At 40.2% G+C, this 17,711-nt stretch overlaps 1 pseudogene; it reads right to left on the bottom strand.

Moving 5' to 3' along the window:
- The window catches only part of LOC103727820, a 46,897-nt pseudogene extending 32,792 nt beyond the window's left edge, over window positions 1–14,105 (bottom strand).
- Window positions 14,106–17,711: the final 3,606 nt, after the last annotated feature.

Genomic DNA, 17,711 nt, shown 5'->3' with positions numbered 1-17,711 from the left:
CTCTCTCTCTCTCTCTCTCTCTCTCTGTCTTGCTACACTTACAAACGCTTCTCTTGCCAGCAATCAGATAGTCAGCAAAACTTCCCCTGGAACACGGCTTTGCTGGAAAAGCACAGAATGTTTTAGAGAAGGTAGTTCTAATTGGTGTGAAACATCTTGAATTGCTGAAGTTCTAATAGACTTGAAAAAGCCCCTGGAGAATCAAAGGGGTAACATGATGTAATGGTCTTTAAAAGATAGAAAACAGAATGTAAAAAGCTTTAATTCATTTCAGAAAAGAGATGTCAACTCAGTGTTTGTGGATAAAGTTGCCAGATAATCTTTCTCAATTCCAAATCAATTTCGGGGGGGGGGAGGGGGGTAAGCTGAAGGCAGAATTTCAGGCACCGAAAGACTCTCAAACCATCATCGCCATCTAGTGGTTGATTAAGACAAAGACAGAGAGTGGAGTTGGACCCAAGTGCCTGAGAAATGTAGTCACAAGACAAGCTACGACTTTGCAGAGAAGGCTGAATTGAATTTATAGCCCCGTTCATTCCCTAAATAATTAACTTCCAGGATGTGACAGCACTTTAAGATAGTTTTGATAATGAAGCCTAAACAAAAGGGTGTGTTCCCCAAAAATTACGTACAGAAACAACATGTTTTACATAGGTGAACTTTCCTGTGTTTCTATAAAATGTGAGTTAAACTACCAAGAGAGCTTCAAGAGACAAAGAATCATCTATTTTATGATGCTCTTCCCATGAGAGCTTTCTGTTTCCTAGGGACAATAAGGATGTTTCAAAGTTGGATGACTGTACTGAGTGTACTCAAGGGGAACATGTAGGAATTCAGTAGTCCAGTTTCTTGGATGGAAAGAACGTACATCTCTATTTCTGCTACCCTAGTCTGAAATTTGACATTTCCAATCAAGAATGGAAGCTACAAACTACAGCCATTTAGTAAATCTAGACTTTGATAGCAAAAGAAACCAGGTTTTTTTTTTATATTATTGTGCAAGCTCTTCAACATACTGAATAATAGTAGCTATTAGATAGCCACAAAAAATCATGTTATTCAATGGATAACACACAGGAAAATATACTACTTGCTAAAGTACTGGTTTAAAAGACATTTGAATAGCCTGGGCATGGTGGCTCATGCCTGTAATTCCAGCACTCAGGAGCCAGAGACAGGAAGATCACCACAAGTTTGAGGCTAACCTGGTCTGCAAAGCAAGTTCTGGGCTAGACAGGCCTACATAGTGAGATCCTCCCCAAAACAATTTAAATAATTTTTAAAAAATATACTTTGTTCTCTTTATAATTTTAAATATTTATATATAGCATTTGCATACGTTATTCTGAGGAAGGGTCTATAGGCTTCACTAGACTGCCCGAGGGGCCCTAGCTACCAAAAGAAGAGATGGTTAAATCATAAGTGTACAATATCCAGAATTTAGCAGTTAGGAACAGTCTTTTGGTAACTGTTCGTTCCTGATATCTTCAAATTTCAAAAACATTCAGAGTTCTCAAAGTGTCCTTAAATGGTAGAAGTTAAGATAGAGAGATGGCTCTTCAGTCAAGAGCACTTGCTGTTCTTACAAAGGACCTTGGTTCAGTTCCCAGCTCTTTAATGGCATCTCATAATGGTCTGCAGCTCCAGTTCCAGGTGATCTAATGCCCTCTTCTGGCCTCTGTGGGTGCTTGCATGCACACGGCACACACACACACACACACACACACACACACACACACACACATATATATATTTAAAGCTAGAACTTTTTAAAAGTTGGAGAAACTGTAACCAGATTAAGTAGACACGACTACTTTATAAGCCCAACTCAACTGATTGGAGGACTAAGTCCACGATGGAATGGGAAGAAGAATCAATTGAGAGCATTCACAGATACGAGTTCAATTGATCTTTATATCACGTCCCTACAGTTTGTTTCCTACGAAAGTATTTTAATTGCAATGTTTAACTATGAGTAGTAAACAAGATGCATAGAGTGTCTACCTCCTTGGAGTTTAATTGTCAAAGGTGGTGGTGAACAGAAGATAAGAATGATCATTTCACTGATGGAGGAACCAACATCAAGGGACAAATAATGATTCACCATTGTACTGCACAGAAGTTTTGTTGTTGCTCTTGTGAGATTGTGGTGCTGTAGGTACAGCCAAATTGTTGAAAGGAGTTACATGGGGTGAGAGTTTATTTTCAAACATTACTTTGGAAAGTAGGATTCAGATTTAGGTACATGGCCTCATATCATCTTTATCAAGGCACTTATCCATAAAGCTGGATAAATTCACTCCCAGACTTATACCGTGTTGTCCTGCCAAAGGACGAAATTGGTGATGAGGTGCCAATTATAAGCACCATGCTTCAGAGGTATTTATTTATTTTTTTTAATTTTCCTTCTTCCAACAAACAAGAGAGAGAGAGAGAGAGAGAGAGAGAGAGAGAGAGAGAGAGAGCCTTTGCAATCCCATCAACTTTTCTTATTGTAGTAGTAACCTACATGTTTGTCTAGCCTTCATTGCATTCCTCAGGGAGAAACAGGGGCTTCCTCTGCCCAAACAATAAGGGAGTTAGTGGCTCCATGCTGAGCCATTTCTTTTTAATGAAGTGCATTCTGTTTTAGGAAGCTCGATGGGGCAGAACCTGGAGGCTGAGCTGGCAACTTCAACACAGCCTTACACTCAAGGATGTGATCAGAGCTGCAGCCTCCATTCTAACTGTTTCCTGGCACTCCCTGTTCTTTTGAGCAGCTCCCCCGCTTAATTGGAGCAGGCTTACCTCCCTCGCTGACTTAACAGCTGATCTTTAGGTCTCTAATTGTGATGCTTTGGTTAAATCTGCCCAGCAGGAAGTGGGTCTCCAGCAGAGCCCTAGCTTTCTGCTGCTCTTCACTGCCCCCCAATGGGCCAAAGACACAGCCCTTGAGGGTTAGACTCCACTCCAGAGGAAACATGTAATTAAAGCTTTCAGAGGCTTATGATAGACTTGCAAGAAGAGAAGTTAAAAAGAGGCATATTGCCAAAGCTTGCTTTTATTTGAATTTAAAGAATTTTGTTAAAGTATTGCTTAGGCAATTTGGTATCAGTGAATTAAGCAAAATCAAGTCGTTTATGGGGTTATTCAAAGTAGCAACATCTCTTTATCCTCATTCTTAAGCTCGCTGCACAATGCTGATGTTTACGTGGTGTGGATAAGCAGGATGATCAGAGTTTTTAGCATAGACTCACCAGCACCTAAGAACCAGGCCCTTCTTGCTTCTAAGTGCGCTTTGGCTATGATTTGGGTGACTGGGAGGGAGCTAGTCTAGGCTTCTTGCCTGATACTAGTCCGACCAGCCAATCACAAGGGTTTGAATCACACGAATTCCTACATCTGTGTTTTATACATGGCTTGTATTTTGACACGGTCAGATAAACCTCCCAAGATTTAGCAAGCCATTACACTCTAGGTGATTTGGGTGAAGGTGTGAGTTTGGAGGCCCTTGGATCTGTAGGAAACATGCTAAGAAAACAGATTTGTCTTCAGGTACCTTTTGCCATCCTCTCTGGTTTCCACTCCCCACACCTTCTTTGAACGTGTCTAGGAATGAAAACGACTGCTCAAGTGTGCTTCTTTCTACCCACAGAGGAAAGCCCTTCTCAAACATCACTGTGCCTGGGAATCACCCCAGCCCTTTTGGGTAAGATGCAGATTCTGCATCCATAGGTTAGGGTGAGCCTGAGAGGCTGCATTGCTTACAACCTCTAGGTGATGCTATTCCTGCTGATGGTGCTCCAAGGACCACACTTAAGAACAGCCAGGCAATCAGATCATCCGATTAAAGGGTTTCCGTTTCATTAAAGCATAAATGAGTGTTAGGCTCAATCCAGCTGCTGTTTGCACATTAATAGAGTTGTGTTCTTTCCAGAAACTCTTAGAGATTTTAGGAAGAACTGTGGAGTAGCCGTGCTTTCTCAAGGCCTTCTTTTCAGAGAAGGGGAAGTGCAGAAATAATTCCGGCAAACTAATGGTGTTTCTGCACTTCCCATCTCTTTTCTGGATCTCTCTGTCTCTTCCCACGCCCCTCAGGCTCTCTTTTCTGCTCTGTGAGTCAAAGACAAAGAGCTACAAATGCTATAACATCATTTAATAGATTACAATAGCATTTTAAAATTCCTTTGCGTGATAAAGATGTTTGTAAATTCTTTGCAGTGGATGGATTCCTATCTCAACTTTGTCACAGATTTCAGGTGTAGTAATTGCATACTTACTGACAACACAATTAAGTAGTTAGGGCTAGCTTCCAAAAAACTAGTAAGACTTCATTAATCTTAGATACAGAAGTACAGTAAAAAATATTGTTTTGAATGCTGGGTTGTGGCTGTAACTCAGTATTAGAACATTTGTCTAGCATGTACAAGGCCACTGGTTCCATCTCTAGTACTTTAAAAAAATCGATCTTTGAAGTGTGTCGATTATGAATTAACCAGTATTGGTTCACTAAATACTTTGCTTTCATAGTAAGAATACTTTATTCAGTGAGTTTATTTTGTCCCAACACTATTGAGCTGAGTGACCTAGAGTAATGGTGATAGAAATTCCACTTCAACTTTCTACTAGTCAGACTCATTCATCAGTTAAACAAATATTGATTGAATGCTTATGGTGAGGTAATTTAACAGCTAGTAAATACTTAGTTCCTAAATATTAAGTTCTTACATTTTTTTAACACTAGGATTTTCTGAAATTACATTTATTTGTTCCCAGGAAGTGACTCGTGCTCATGAAAGAATGGATCTAGTTTTTGCTATGTGACTGATGAGGCAGAAGGTAACCTTCTTGTTTCCTGCTGCTTTTCTGTGTGGGAGATTATGTCATAGAGCCCTGAAGACTCAGCGGGCTAATTTTTATAGCAACTTTCTCTATTGGGTGATGGCCAAGGAAGGTGTTTAGTTGCACAGGAATCAGTGGTGTTTGGTGGACTGGGGCCGTTGTAACTTGGGTGGGCTCAAACATCAGGAATGCTGGCACGGGCAAGAGGAATTGCTGAAGAAACTCAGGACCAGATGGGAACGGGATGGAGAACGTTCTCAGCCAGAGGGCTCATTCCAGAGCCAACGGTGCAATTTGCAGTGCTGGAAATCCAGCCACACCACGGCTCTGGAGAATAAACACATTTGGAGTGCTGCCCTTGCCAGCAGTTGGGAATACAGGGAACAGGTTATGACTTCCAGGGGGCGACAGGGGCAAGGCCACAGCAAAGTGCTGGATGCCTGCCAGATGTGCTATGATGGTTCTAGGCAAAGCTCCAGTTCTAGCAGAGGGCCGGAATACTAAGCAGGAAATTGAGGCTGAAGTCTGGTTAGAGAAGAGGGCTGGAGCTCCAGGCTCAGGGAGCATCAGACATGAGAACTACAACAGGAAGATGGATTCCAGACTCCACATACTGGTGTTAATCCCTGCCCTGGTCATGGCTGGAGGACACAAAGAGGGGGCATGGTGGTGCTCATAATTGGCCAGGGAAAGGAGGACTCAGCAGAGGAATGCTTGGTATCCTGACTTCTGATATTGTTTTACTGAAGTTACTATCCCAGTAGGAAACCAGTTCTTTGATAGGGGAAGATTTTATAAGCTCCAAGAGTTATTTGGCAAAGTGCAAATGCTTTTGAGAGTTGAAACATCTTAAATGGAACTTCTTGTTTCCTTACTGAAAATTTCAAGCCAAGTGTAGTATAAATGTCCTCCAAGCACTACATGCATGCGGCTGAGCAAGTTGGGCTGATACTGCAGCAAGGAAGAAAACATGCTGTGGATATCAGTGGGGCTTCTCAGTGAGAAGTGCTAGTGATGACTGAGAGTCTGAACTCTGGTTAGGTGACAGGATGGAGAAGCAAAGGAAGCAATGGGTTCTTCTAGAATGGCTGCTCTCAGGTACAATTTTGTGATTTGATGTTTTACTGAGTCTTAGCTATAGTGAAGTGAGTAGAGGTAAAGGATAAAATGGGAATCAATAAAGAAGCAGCAATTGAACATGTCAGGCAGGAAGGACTGGGAGATTTGATAGGTTGTGGATCGTACAATGATGGTGTTTTTGTCTATTCTTAGATAAAATTATATGGTGGTCCTATTTGATCTCACTTCATCACAGCCTCAGAGTGACTGTCTGATGCCAGTGTTCTTTGACAATGTTTATGTCTAACAGGGGACACCAGGGTTCACTACTGGGTTCCAGGCTAGATCCTACCAATATCTATGCCAAGTCGTATGTGTCTGAGATATTCCCAGATATCAGAGACAGTTTTTCTCTGATCTATTTATTACTAGAAATTTGGAAGAAATAGGGTAATAATTTTGGTAGCATTTAACACAGAAAAACTCTTATTTTCCTGTTACTGTGTTTTGCTATCACTTCTTCAGTTTTACATTGCAGTTGGGAAATCAATGTGTTTGATAAAAGTTCATTAATCTCATATGCCATTTACATTTGACAGAGAGAAGAGGCAGCATACAGATTTAGGAAAGTTGTCACACATCACATCTGTAAAAATTGAACAGGTACAACTAACAATGCATGCTTGGTGTCCTCATCAAAAACTGATGGTGAGTCACTGCCCTAGTTTGCTTTTTTTTTTTTTTTGTCTTTTTGAGATGGTCTCCCTGTAGCCCTAGCTGGCCTGACTCGCTATGTAGACCAGGCTGGCCTTGAACTCACAGAGATCCGCCTACCTTTGCCTCCTGAGTGCTGGGACTAAAGACGTGAGCCACCAGACCTGGCTCTAGTTTGCTTCTTTAATGTGATAAAACATAATGGCCAAAACAAACATAGACTGAAAAGGGTTTATTTCATCTTATGCTTACAAGGCTCAGTCCATATTTGAGGGAAATCAGATAGGAGCTCAAGGCAGGAACTTGGAGACAGGAACTGAAGCACAGATCATGGAGGAATTCTGGTTATTTGCTTCCTTCCCCTGACTTGCTCAGTTATCTTTCTTATATATCCCAGGCTCACCTGCCTATGGATGGCACTGACCATAGTGGACTGGGATCTCCTGCATCAATTATCAGCCAAGAAAATACCCCACAGACATGCCCACAGACCAATACGATGGAAGCAATTCCTCAGTTGAAGTTCCCTCTTCCCAGATGATGCTAGTTTGTGTCAAGTTGACAAAACTAAGCAATACAGTCACCAAAGTCACAGGATAGCCACCTTGTGAATGATACATACAAAAGCACGGTGGGTGCAGTTGTTGATAAGGACGGTGACATTCTGCAAGGTATGAATGCAACAGATATACAACCAACTTTCCATAGAGATATCCATTCACAAACACAATATAACCCCTTGTATCATTCTCTATAAGCATTTCTTAAGTTTATCAAGGGCAGTTTGGCTCTAGATAAGGAATTCCTTGAATCTTATGACCAACCTGTTAGAGGCATACTTTCATTCAATTTATCTTCACTTCTGTTTTCTTTTCTAGATTATTTGCTACTTAAAGGAAAGGGCAGACATCCTTGTGCTATTTCTAGAGTGGAAACCCAAGTGAATGGTTGCTCATTGGTAAAGCTTATCTATTTATTAAGGAAGCAAATGTTCCCATTTAAAAGAGTACGACAAATTGAAAATCAAATCATCACTCGTTGAAATTGTGATTCCCAGATTTCTTTGATCTTAAGCAACAACAAAGGAAAGCTTCCATTGAGTGAAGAAAAATATCTGCAAAGGACTGAGACATATTCACATTAATAGTGCTCATAAAATCCCAGATTGAAAAACAATGCAAATGCCTTTTAATAGGAGAGTAAATCTACAACCTCTGGCATTAGCTTAGAGTATAGCTCAGTGATAGAATATTTATCTAGCATGAGAAAAGCTCTGGGTTCCATCTACAGCCTTGAACAAACAAACAGCCAAAGTCTGGTATATTCATGTAATAGAATGCTATTCAGCAAACAAGGACAGGGTACTGATTCCTCTGTCAGCAAGGGCATTTCTCAGAAGTATATTGAGAAAAATAAGCAAGGCACAAGAGATTACATACTCTATATTTATTTGAAACTCTGAAATTATGTAGTTGTACCATGGTGACAGAAATGAGATCAATAGCTGCCTGTGTCTGAGAGTGAGCAGTTTGACTGGAAGGGACACAGGAAAAAGTTGTGATACAGTGAGAATGTTCTTTATATTGATCGTAAGTGGTGCTTATACAGGTGTATACCTTTGTGAAAAGAAAATGAAATATATAGCTGAAATTAGTTAATTTTATTAAGTATAGGGTTAGGATTATACTTCAACGCAATTGACTTAAAGTCTCCACCTGTAGCTGGGGAGATGGCTCAGCTGATGTGGAGCTTGCCATTCAAGCATGAAGACCTACATTTGGATCTCTAGTTTGGGAATCGGGGAGCACACTTGTGATCTCAGTGCTGGGGTTAGGGACACAGACATTCCTGAGGCTTGCTGGCCCGCCAGTTGACCTAAACTGATGAGTGTCAAGTTCAGTGAGAGATTGTGTCTCAAAATATAAGGTAGAAACAATGAAAGAAGATACCTGGCATCCACCTCTGGCCCCCCATGTGTTTGCACCCTTTGGACAGACAGACAGACAGACAGACATGCACAGAGACTGTCTCTCTCGAGTCTACATCTTTCTTGCTTCTCCTGCAATTAAAACCTCCCCAAACACTACACATCACACATGGTTTATAAACTATCTCTATGCAATGATTCTAGTTTCGGAGGCATATACCCACATTCCAGATTTATAACCAATTGCTAAATCACCATTTCCACTAAGTCACACTCAATTCATCCCAATTTGATTTCCTAGGTCTCCTTCACACCTCTGCCCAGTAAATCCACTTCTCCACTGGCTTTCTCCATCAGTAAAGGGCAAACTAGCCTTGTATTTCTTTAAGTCAAAACCTTGGCATCGTCTTTGATTTCTTTCCTAACCCATATTCATTTCAATGAAATTCTGATGATCCTACCTCAAACCATATATCCAGAATCCAATTATACCCACAAGTTTTATTTTAATCCAAACTGTGGTGGTTTTGTGCTTAGAGTCTTGCTTCCAGTTGATGTTTTGTGATGAGTAAATAGTTGGGTTTATGTTCTTCTGTAGTCTAATTTCAACATGAAAGCCAGCATCAGCCTAACATAATGCAAATCAGGCCATTCTGCTCAAGCAAGTGTTCTAAGTCCAATGCTTTAAGCCAGTGTCTGATATAAACTGAAAGGGTTAGCATGAGCTGACCTCCTGTTCACCCCTTGCTGTTCCTCTGCTTAAGCAAGTAACCCCTCCCCACTGCCCCTGCCCACCTCTGGGACTTTCCCTTTCTTCCCTGGCCAGAACCCCCTACCCAGCACCAATACACTCCCTTCCCTACTCCTCCAGGGCTTCATTCAAGTGTCATTTTCTTGGCAAACATCTCTCACAGCCCCTAGTTGAGACTTCAGTCCCTTTCAATCTCTTCTGAGAGTCTTTATCATCTTTCTTGTTTTATTATTTTATTTGTGTATTTATGTGTGGGAATGCTGGTGCATGTGGGTTGAATATGTGTGCAAGCTTGTGGAGGTAGGAGGACGACCTTGGTTGTCACCTTCCACCTTTTGTTTGAGGCAGTGTCACTCCTCGGTCTGGAGCCTCACCAAGCGGGCTAGACTGGCTGGCTAGTGGGCTTCCAGGGATCTGCCTGTCTCCGCCTCCCATCTTCACATCCCCAGCATTTTCCGTGGGTTCTGGAGATCTGAACTGAATCCCTCATGCTTGCCAGGCAAACACTTTGCTAACCGAGCCATCTCCCTAGCCCCTTGTTTTATTTTCCCTGAACTCTTGTCAGAACCTAATTTTGTAAATTTTTATGAAGGGAGGGTGTTCTTTGACCGCGTTCTTTGACCGCTTTCCTCCATTTGAATGGAAACTCTGAGGCAGAATCTCCTTTGTTCACTTTTTGCTGTTTTGTATGGAACCCACACTACAGTGTTTTGTATGTAGATTGTTAATGAATGAATTAGGGAAACCAAGTCTGAAGTGACAAAATGAATTGAAAAGTATTACTTAAAAGAGAATTGTTTTAAAGAGAGCTCAGCATTTCAGGTTTCAATATGATCCTTACACAATAGATAATCACAGTAAAGCTCATTTCTGAGTAACTGGCATGCATCTGTCATAAATCTCTTCACACTTACAGGATGGTTCTAGAATTTACTTGCCGTTTACTTACCAGCAAAGTGTTTTGAAAATTATTTCCAAATATGATCACTAATTAGTTCCCCAGTGTCGGGTAGTTTGTGAGTGTTTTAAAAGAATAGTTGGTTTCCATCAGCCTTTGGCCCCCCTTAATTTTTGTTATATTATTTTCATGTTAAAAAAGCTCTGTGATGGAAAGATTGCTATGAAATTTCATTTCAGTTCCTCCACACAAGTGCTCGTGATGAGACAGAAGCTGGAGGCTGGGTTGTGGGCACAGCATGATGGCAAAGCCCTCGCCTGGCATGACTAGGGCCCATATCAATATAAAGCATGGCAAAAGGGGAAAAGATGGGAGGTTATGAACCTGGACCACACCCTGTGGGTGTGTTACTGAACTTAAGGTCCAAAGTGCTCTAAAAGTGAAAGAGCAAATACTTGCAATGTGGGTTTGGAGCAGGTGACTTAAGCCTCCACACAAATAAAACAATAATTTTGTCATATTCTTGTGATCAAAGATAATAGTTTTAGAGTGACTTTAAGCTTATTCAGGTGTGCCGTTTGCTCAGTGTGTTGTAACCCACTGCTTAGGTCTCCAGACCATGCAGGCTTGTTTGATAATCACCTTATTGAAAGCCAGATTACTTATTGTTTGAATGTCAGCTCCCCGAGAATGTGCCAAATCTCTCAGACAACTGGGAATTACCAACAATACTTGCCTGAGGAAGGCGCCTGCATTTTTCATGTGACATGTGAAGCTGGGCAAACTGGTTCAGAGAAATGAACTTCATTCCATGCTACAACAGGCCTCTAGGGACCCACTCCCAGACTGGTTAAGGGACTATCAAGAACAACATTTTCTCTGATAGGCTGGTGATGCTCCGAGCCTTCGGCCCAGAGGAACAATCTGACATGTGTCTCCTCTGACAGTCTTCTGTGTTTGGTTTTAACGAGCTATTGACACCACAAATGGAAGCACAATTTTTATATTCTAGAAATTACATGTGTGAGGCTGGGAAGATGGATCAGTGGGTGAAGTGTTTGCTGTCCAACTGTGAAGATCTGAGTTTGAGTCACCAAAACCCATTTAAACATGGAACTAGTGCTACACATTTGTGCTTCTCTCCCTCCCAAGGGAGATGAGAGGTGGAGAAGGGAAGACTCCCAGAAGCTGATGGTTTGGCTAGCAGGTATATGCACTGGAAAAAAACACAAGAGACCCTGTCTGAAACAAGGTGAAAGGTGAGGACTGACTTCTAAGGTTGTCCTCTGACCTCCACACATGCACCATGGCATACAGGTTCCCACATTCACATACATGAATACATATGTGCATGCCAGAACACCATGCATGCACACACACACACACACACACACACACACACACATTTTTAAAAAGGAAATCACATGTGCTTTAAAGACCTAAATACAAACATGGTACCTATCTACCTATGTATGTCTATCACCATTTATCTATCTATCTATCTATCTATCTATCTATCTATCTATACACACACAGACATACACAGACACACACAGATACACAGACACACAGACACAGACACACACACACACACACACACACACACAGACACAAATACACACTTTGCATTTTGGTGCATGGGTGACCTGAGGATGATCAATTCTTTTATATAAAATAAGTGTTTTATTTAGATATAACCTATACAAAGCTGTCAGATGTTTTGACATTGCAACACCACATTGACAACTACAGAGTTTATGCTAGAGAACTGTACAGTGTAGTTACAAAAAGAAATTTCCACCAGATCTCATAATGTTTGGAGTAAGTTCACGGTTTTCTGCTGGGGTCACATCTATAGCTATCTTTAGCCACCTGTATACCACGGGCCTCAGGATCATATGCCTCCTTTAAATGATCTCTAGGTTATTCAATACACCTAATACAATGTAAATTCAATGTAAACAGTTGTTACATTATATTGCTCAGGGAATAATAATAGGAAATGGTCTATATGTATTTGTTTATCACAGTATTAATTTCAAGTATTTTTGATCTAGGGTCAGTTGAATCTTCAGATGTAGAAACCATAGATACTGGATTATCAACTACATTTATTGATTCCTGTACAAACTAATCTTGGAGATGTATCTTGGCTTTCTATGATGGACAGTTATAAAGCATCAGTTAGCTTCTTCAGGTGGGATCTGCTTGAATTTTGCATGTGTTTAGTTAATTTATTTCTTCTCAAAATGAGACTAAGATGGTGATTTTTCATACTGTAGGCTTTATTTCCAGGACAACAGAAGAAAAACTTCATGTATAAGAACCAGACAAGGGATCACTCATTAGATGTGATGATTAGCTGATAATTGTTGGGGTTTATCATCAATGCAGTTAAGACAGTTATCTGTCTAGATAGATTAGATTTTCACTTGACAGGGCAAATTTCTAATCCCCTGATCTCTCTAATGCTGAGGTTCTTTAATTGTAAGCCTTGGGTAGTGCTGAGAACACAGCTTCATACCCAGAGATGAGTAAACGTTAGTTATTATCAGCATTCTTGTTCTATGTTCTGAAGTTTAGGAAGCCAAGATCATCAAACTGAGGGACAATTAGTCTAAGTATTTACCATGCACTGGGGTAGGAGTAAAAATCTGAGACATGGAAAGTACAGGTTAGTTGGTAAGGCACATTTTTCCATTCCTGAGCTACAAAGCCAGTGGCTTTCAAGAACATGGGATGTGGAGTTAGGAGACTTTAATTCAAGTCCAACTGTGCTTTTTATCAGGTGATAACTTGTGCAATCCAGTTAAACTGATACTTGGGCTTTTTATTTGTGAAATAGCTCCATAAAAAGAAAAGAAGAGAAAAGAAAAGTAAAGAAAAAGTAGGTACATGGTGAGGATAAAAGATGGCAATATGTTTAACTCTTTATTAAAGACCATATAAATGTTATCTGTTACTGAGAGGATTATAGACTGAAATTGCATGTACAATGTATACAATTAGGTATCGAGTGTACTGGGAACTCATGGTGGTTATAATAAGGGCTTAGATTTCATGGAAGAAATGGACCTAAATCTAAGCATCAAAGAAAGAATGTAGTTTAGAGAAAAGCAGAGAGGAACAAATTTTCTACTGGGACCAACAGCAGAGACACGGACCTAGAAATAAGAGGTACTGGAGTAGTGCCTATGAGGAGACCAGTCCCCTGGGATGTGGAACTCAAGGAGGAGAGGGGTGACAGCATAGGGGAGTTCTGTGGAGTATGGAAGCTGAAAGTCATGTGGTATGGAGTCAGCTGTCTCAGGGCTGCTTCTGGAATCTTCTACTCATAGACTATGCAGTTGTAATCTTGAGCAAATCAAATTTTCTTTAGGGAGTAGGGTCTCTCTCTCTCAGGAATATTTTAAGATGTAAATGGGTCAGAGCATAGAAAGCCCGTAGCCTTGTGCCTGATACCTTATAATTAATCACTTTGAAGAGGCTAGATATTATTCAGGTAGTTTAATTGGCTTTTTATTCACATTTGTCCTTATTAGTTATTACCAGACAACCAAAAGCAGGAATTTTTTTGATTGCTCATCTCATAAATAAGAACAATGAAAACCACTCATAATTCCATCAGCCAAATAAATCGCCCACTTCATTGTTTCAGATTTTCTCTGACTACATACGTGTCAATTTGTTTTCTTAGTTTCAGCCATGATACATGTAAAATTTTAATAGAAGGTACTATGTCTTTTTTACTAGTCTTAAAATATTTGAAGATAGAGTTCAAGCTTCACATCAATCATACTTTCAAGGGAAGCCTCATGGATCATATTCACTTTTTTGTGTTTAGTTATCTTATCCATCAAATATTGAAGAATGGAAAAGTGGTCCTCAATCAGGATGACTTTGGCCTCAGAGATTTCGGCAATGTCTGGAGACATTTTGGGTGACAGATCTGGGGAGTGGGGAAGTCTATTGGCATCTAGGGATAGAAGTCAGGGATGATACTAAACATTCTAAAATGCACAGGAAAATACCAATCCCCCAACAAATGATCAGTCCAGAAAGTCAAACGTGTAAGGATTGATGACCGCCCACCTAGACAATCCTGCTTATCCTCACTTACTTGAGTTAGGTTAATAGGACACAGCTGGAGACTGTTGGAAAAATGGAGAGCAGTTAGGAGCAGAGGACTGAACCCAGATTTAGTTCCCAGCACCCACTTGGTGGCTAACACCCATCCATAACCCCAGTTCCAAGGGATCCAGCGTCCTCTTCTGACCTCTGTAGGTACTGCATGACACGGGTGCATTTACATACATGCAGGCAATACACTCATATGCGTAAAATAAAAATAATAAATAAGTAATTTTTTAAAAAGTTAAAAAAAAATAGAGCATGGCTTACGGTACTGGAAATAGGCAGTGAAGCATTGGGTGATGTAACCTTGGTCATTCCCTCCTTCATTTCTTTATGTCTGTGTCAAGGCACACTAAAACTATTTTCACAGCCAAAAGTAAATGGAAGCTTCTGGAAAACGCTCCTTCACTCAACAGGAAGTCATTGCGTATGTTTAAGTTGGTGCAGGGCAGTGGATAATGGTCGCATCGTCATAGTTGTGAAATTAGCAATCACTTGACTCTTAATCAGAGACACTCATGAAGCAGTCTACAAACAGCATCTACTGGGTACCACTTTCCCTAGGTGCTGTGCTCTTCGAGGATCCCAGTAGTATGTGTCCACTGAGTAAAAGCCAAAGTTCTGCTAATTTTCATAATAAAGCACATTAATTTTTTGGTGGGACAGATGGAATTTCAGGCATGTTAAAATATGAAAAAGCTCATCCTAAGGTTTATGAAGTATGGTTAACATTGTTAATGGTATTGAATCATAGTAAACCAGTTCTTTTAAAATAAGATCTCTTTTGAATTGTAGATACTACTTTTGAGTGGTGTCAGTACTGCAAAGCTGTAGGACTTTGAAATGTTCCCAGTGTGAATATGAATACAACTGTGCTCTGTGATTGGGGATAGAGCTCCCCTAAAGCAAGCATGCACCATTCTAATGACTACAAAAAGTCTCAAGTTTTGGAAAATGAGCACAGGTTTGACTACGCTGGGCTGTAGTCAAAGCACAGGTTCATCAACATACTGTATAATCACCTTTCAGGCTGTGTGTGTATGAAATAAAAAAAGAATTTAGTGTTTAGGTGAGTCTGAAATAAAAACTCACCAAATCCCAAGCATTTCTGGTCCCCAGCATTTTGAACACAGTGTACCTCAGTCTGTAACTGAACACCGTTGTGTATTAGTCTGGGTTAGATCACATGATCTACAACTCTTGCCTATGATGGAATAAAGAGGAGAACATGTTTCGAATGCCCTGGAAAACCACATAAGACTATAACATTGTTCTATGTACATAGATATGCATGCAGCATTGTACACAAATGTATAATGGTCTTTTTTTTTTTTTTTTAAAAAAAAACCATTAGTGTATATTCTTCCATCAAACTCTAGAGCTATGTCTTTTCCCTCAATCACTTTAAAAACATTAGGTTTTTATGTTGGCATGCCACGTAATAGCTTTCATCATGGCCTCTTCACACTTGTCAGTACCTTTTGTTCCCATCCATCCCTTCCTCACTGCCCTCCTCCACGCTGCTCCCTCTGCTCATCCTACTGGTTCCCTTTCTTCTCCTAGTCAGTCCCTGCCTGCTCTCCTGTCATACTTTACCCTCTCCATTTCCCACCTCTCCCAAGATCCTTTTTCCTCTCTCATGATCCCCTTCCTAGTTTCATGACCTACAGACACATATACATAAATACAAACACATATGCATATAAACTGTGTACAATTTTAAATTTAGGTACTCCATGTGAAGGAAAACATGTGGTCGTTGTCTTTTGGAGTCTGGTTTCTTTTACTTCGTATAATGATTTCCAGTTGCATCCATTCTCCTGAAAATGACATTATTTATGTTTTCTTTATAATTGCATAAATCCCATTGTGTAGCTGCACAACACTGTCCTTGTCCATTAATCTGCTGAGGCACATCTAGGCTGGCTCTGTTTCCTCGGTATTATGAATAGTGCAGCAGTAAACATAGATGCTTCTCTCACTCGGACTTCCTGAATTCTACTCAGGGCTTTGGGTATAATTCCCCAGCCTTCTGTAATCATTTTCTGTAATTCTAAGAGCTTCTTAACCTCTATACAGTAGCCCTGAATTGGAGCCATGTGTGAATTTTGGCTACAGTAAGAAGAGGGATTGAATTCTTTTGGTTCTATGTAATTTACTTAGTTGTTATCAGAAAACACACAAAGGAGAGCCAGAAGTTCCAGGCTGTATGAGAAGTAGTGATAAAAACCACAAGGCACCAGTCCAGTGGTGAGCAGCTCTAGGGAGTCACTGAAAGGGAAGCTTGTTCTGATTGTGACTTAGCCCCAGGTGACACCTATAACCTGAGAAGAATGCCTATTATGAAATATCACAGTTTCTTCATAAGGAACCTACCAGAACCCAGACCTGCCAGCCAGTCCCTACAAGCTCACACACAGACTGGCTTGGATATCTTAATTTTAAATGCCCAGAGGAAGACTGATTCTTTTTTAAAAGTTACTATTTGAATAAAAGCATGCAAAATCTATTCCTGTGTAATAATTTGTTATATGTGAAATTACTTCGGGGGTGGGGGCTGGAGAGATGGCTCAGCAGTTAAGAGCACTGGCTACTCTTGCAGAAGATGTAGGTTCAGTTCCCAGCACCCATATAGCAACCAACAACCATCAGTGTCTCCAGTTCCAGGAGACCTGATTCCCTTTTCTGGGCTCCATGGGCATCGTACACACAAGTGCATTTACATTCATGCGAATAAAACATTCATACAAATAAAATACAAATTAAAAAATTAAAAATATGTTAAAATTGTTTTCTTCTAGACTTTTTCTTAATGAGAACCCAATTATTTTTATCATAAATGCCAGAGAAAGAGAAAGATGATAACTGTGATTTATCTTCACAACGGTCGTGAAGCTCCCCGCCTTCTCTGTAGTTTTACAGCATTTTCCTGAGAAACCAGTGATGCTTCTTTTCTGTTCAAAGAATTACTGAAAGAAAATGAATGTTTTCACTTATTTACTTCTAATTAAGAAAAAGAGGATGATTTGAACATCATGGGCATATATTTGTAGTTGCTAAATTTGAAACATGGAACTAGAAAATCCAAAGAATTCTTATGAAAAGCAGCTAAATCATGTCAAGGCAGTTTACTGAAAATAAGCTCATACAAATTAATTGCTGACTTAGGGATATAGACTGTCAAGACTACTGAACTTCTAAGCTGAAGTGAGCACTTTAATCCTTATTTTAAACTGTAAAAATAGTCTTTTTTTTTTTTGACCAGGGCAAAGTTAAGCATAAAGACATGTAGTCAGCTGTCTTATGACAAGGACAGATAGCAACAAAAATGATCTGAAAAGAACAAGGCACAGTCTTCAGAATGAGAATTAGTTTCCTCTTACACCAGATTAAGTATAAGACAAAAC

The sequence above is a fragment of the Nannospalax galili genome, unplaced genomic scaffold (assembly GCF_000622305.1).
Source record: "Nannospalax galili isolate Female #2095 unplaced genomic scaffold, S.galili_v1.0 scaffold127, whole genome shotgun sequence".
Lineage (NCBI taxonomy): Eukaryota > Metazoa > Chordata > Mammalia > Rodentia > Spalacidae > Nannospalax > Nannospalax galili.
The sequence above is the reverse complement of the archived record's forward strand: the minus strand, read 5'-3'. Positions and strand labels throughout refer to the sequence as shown.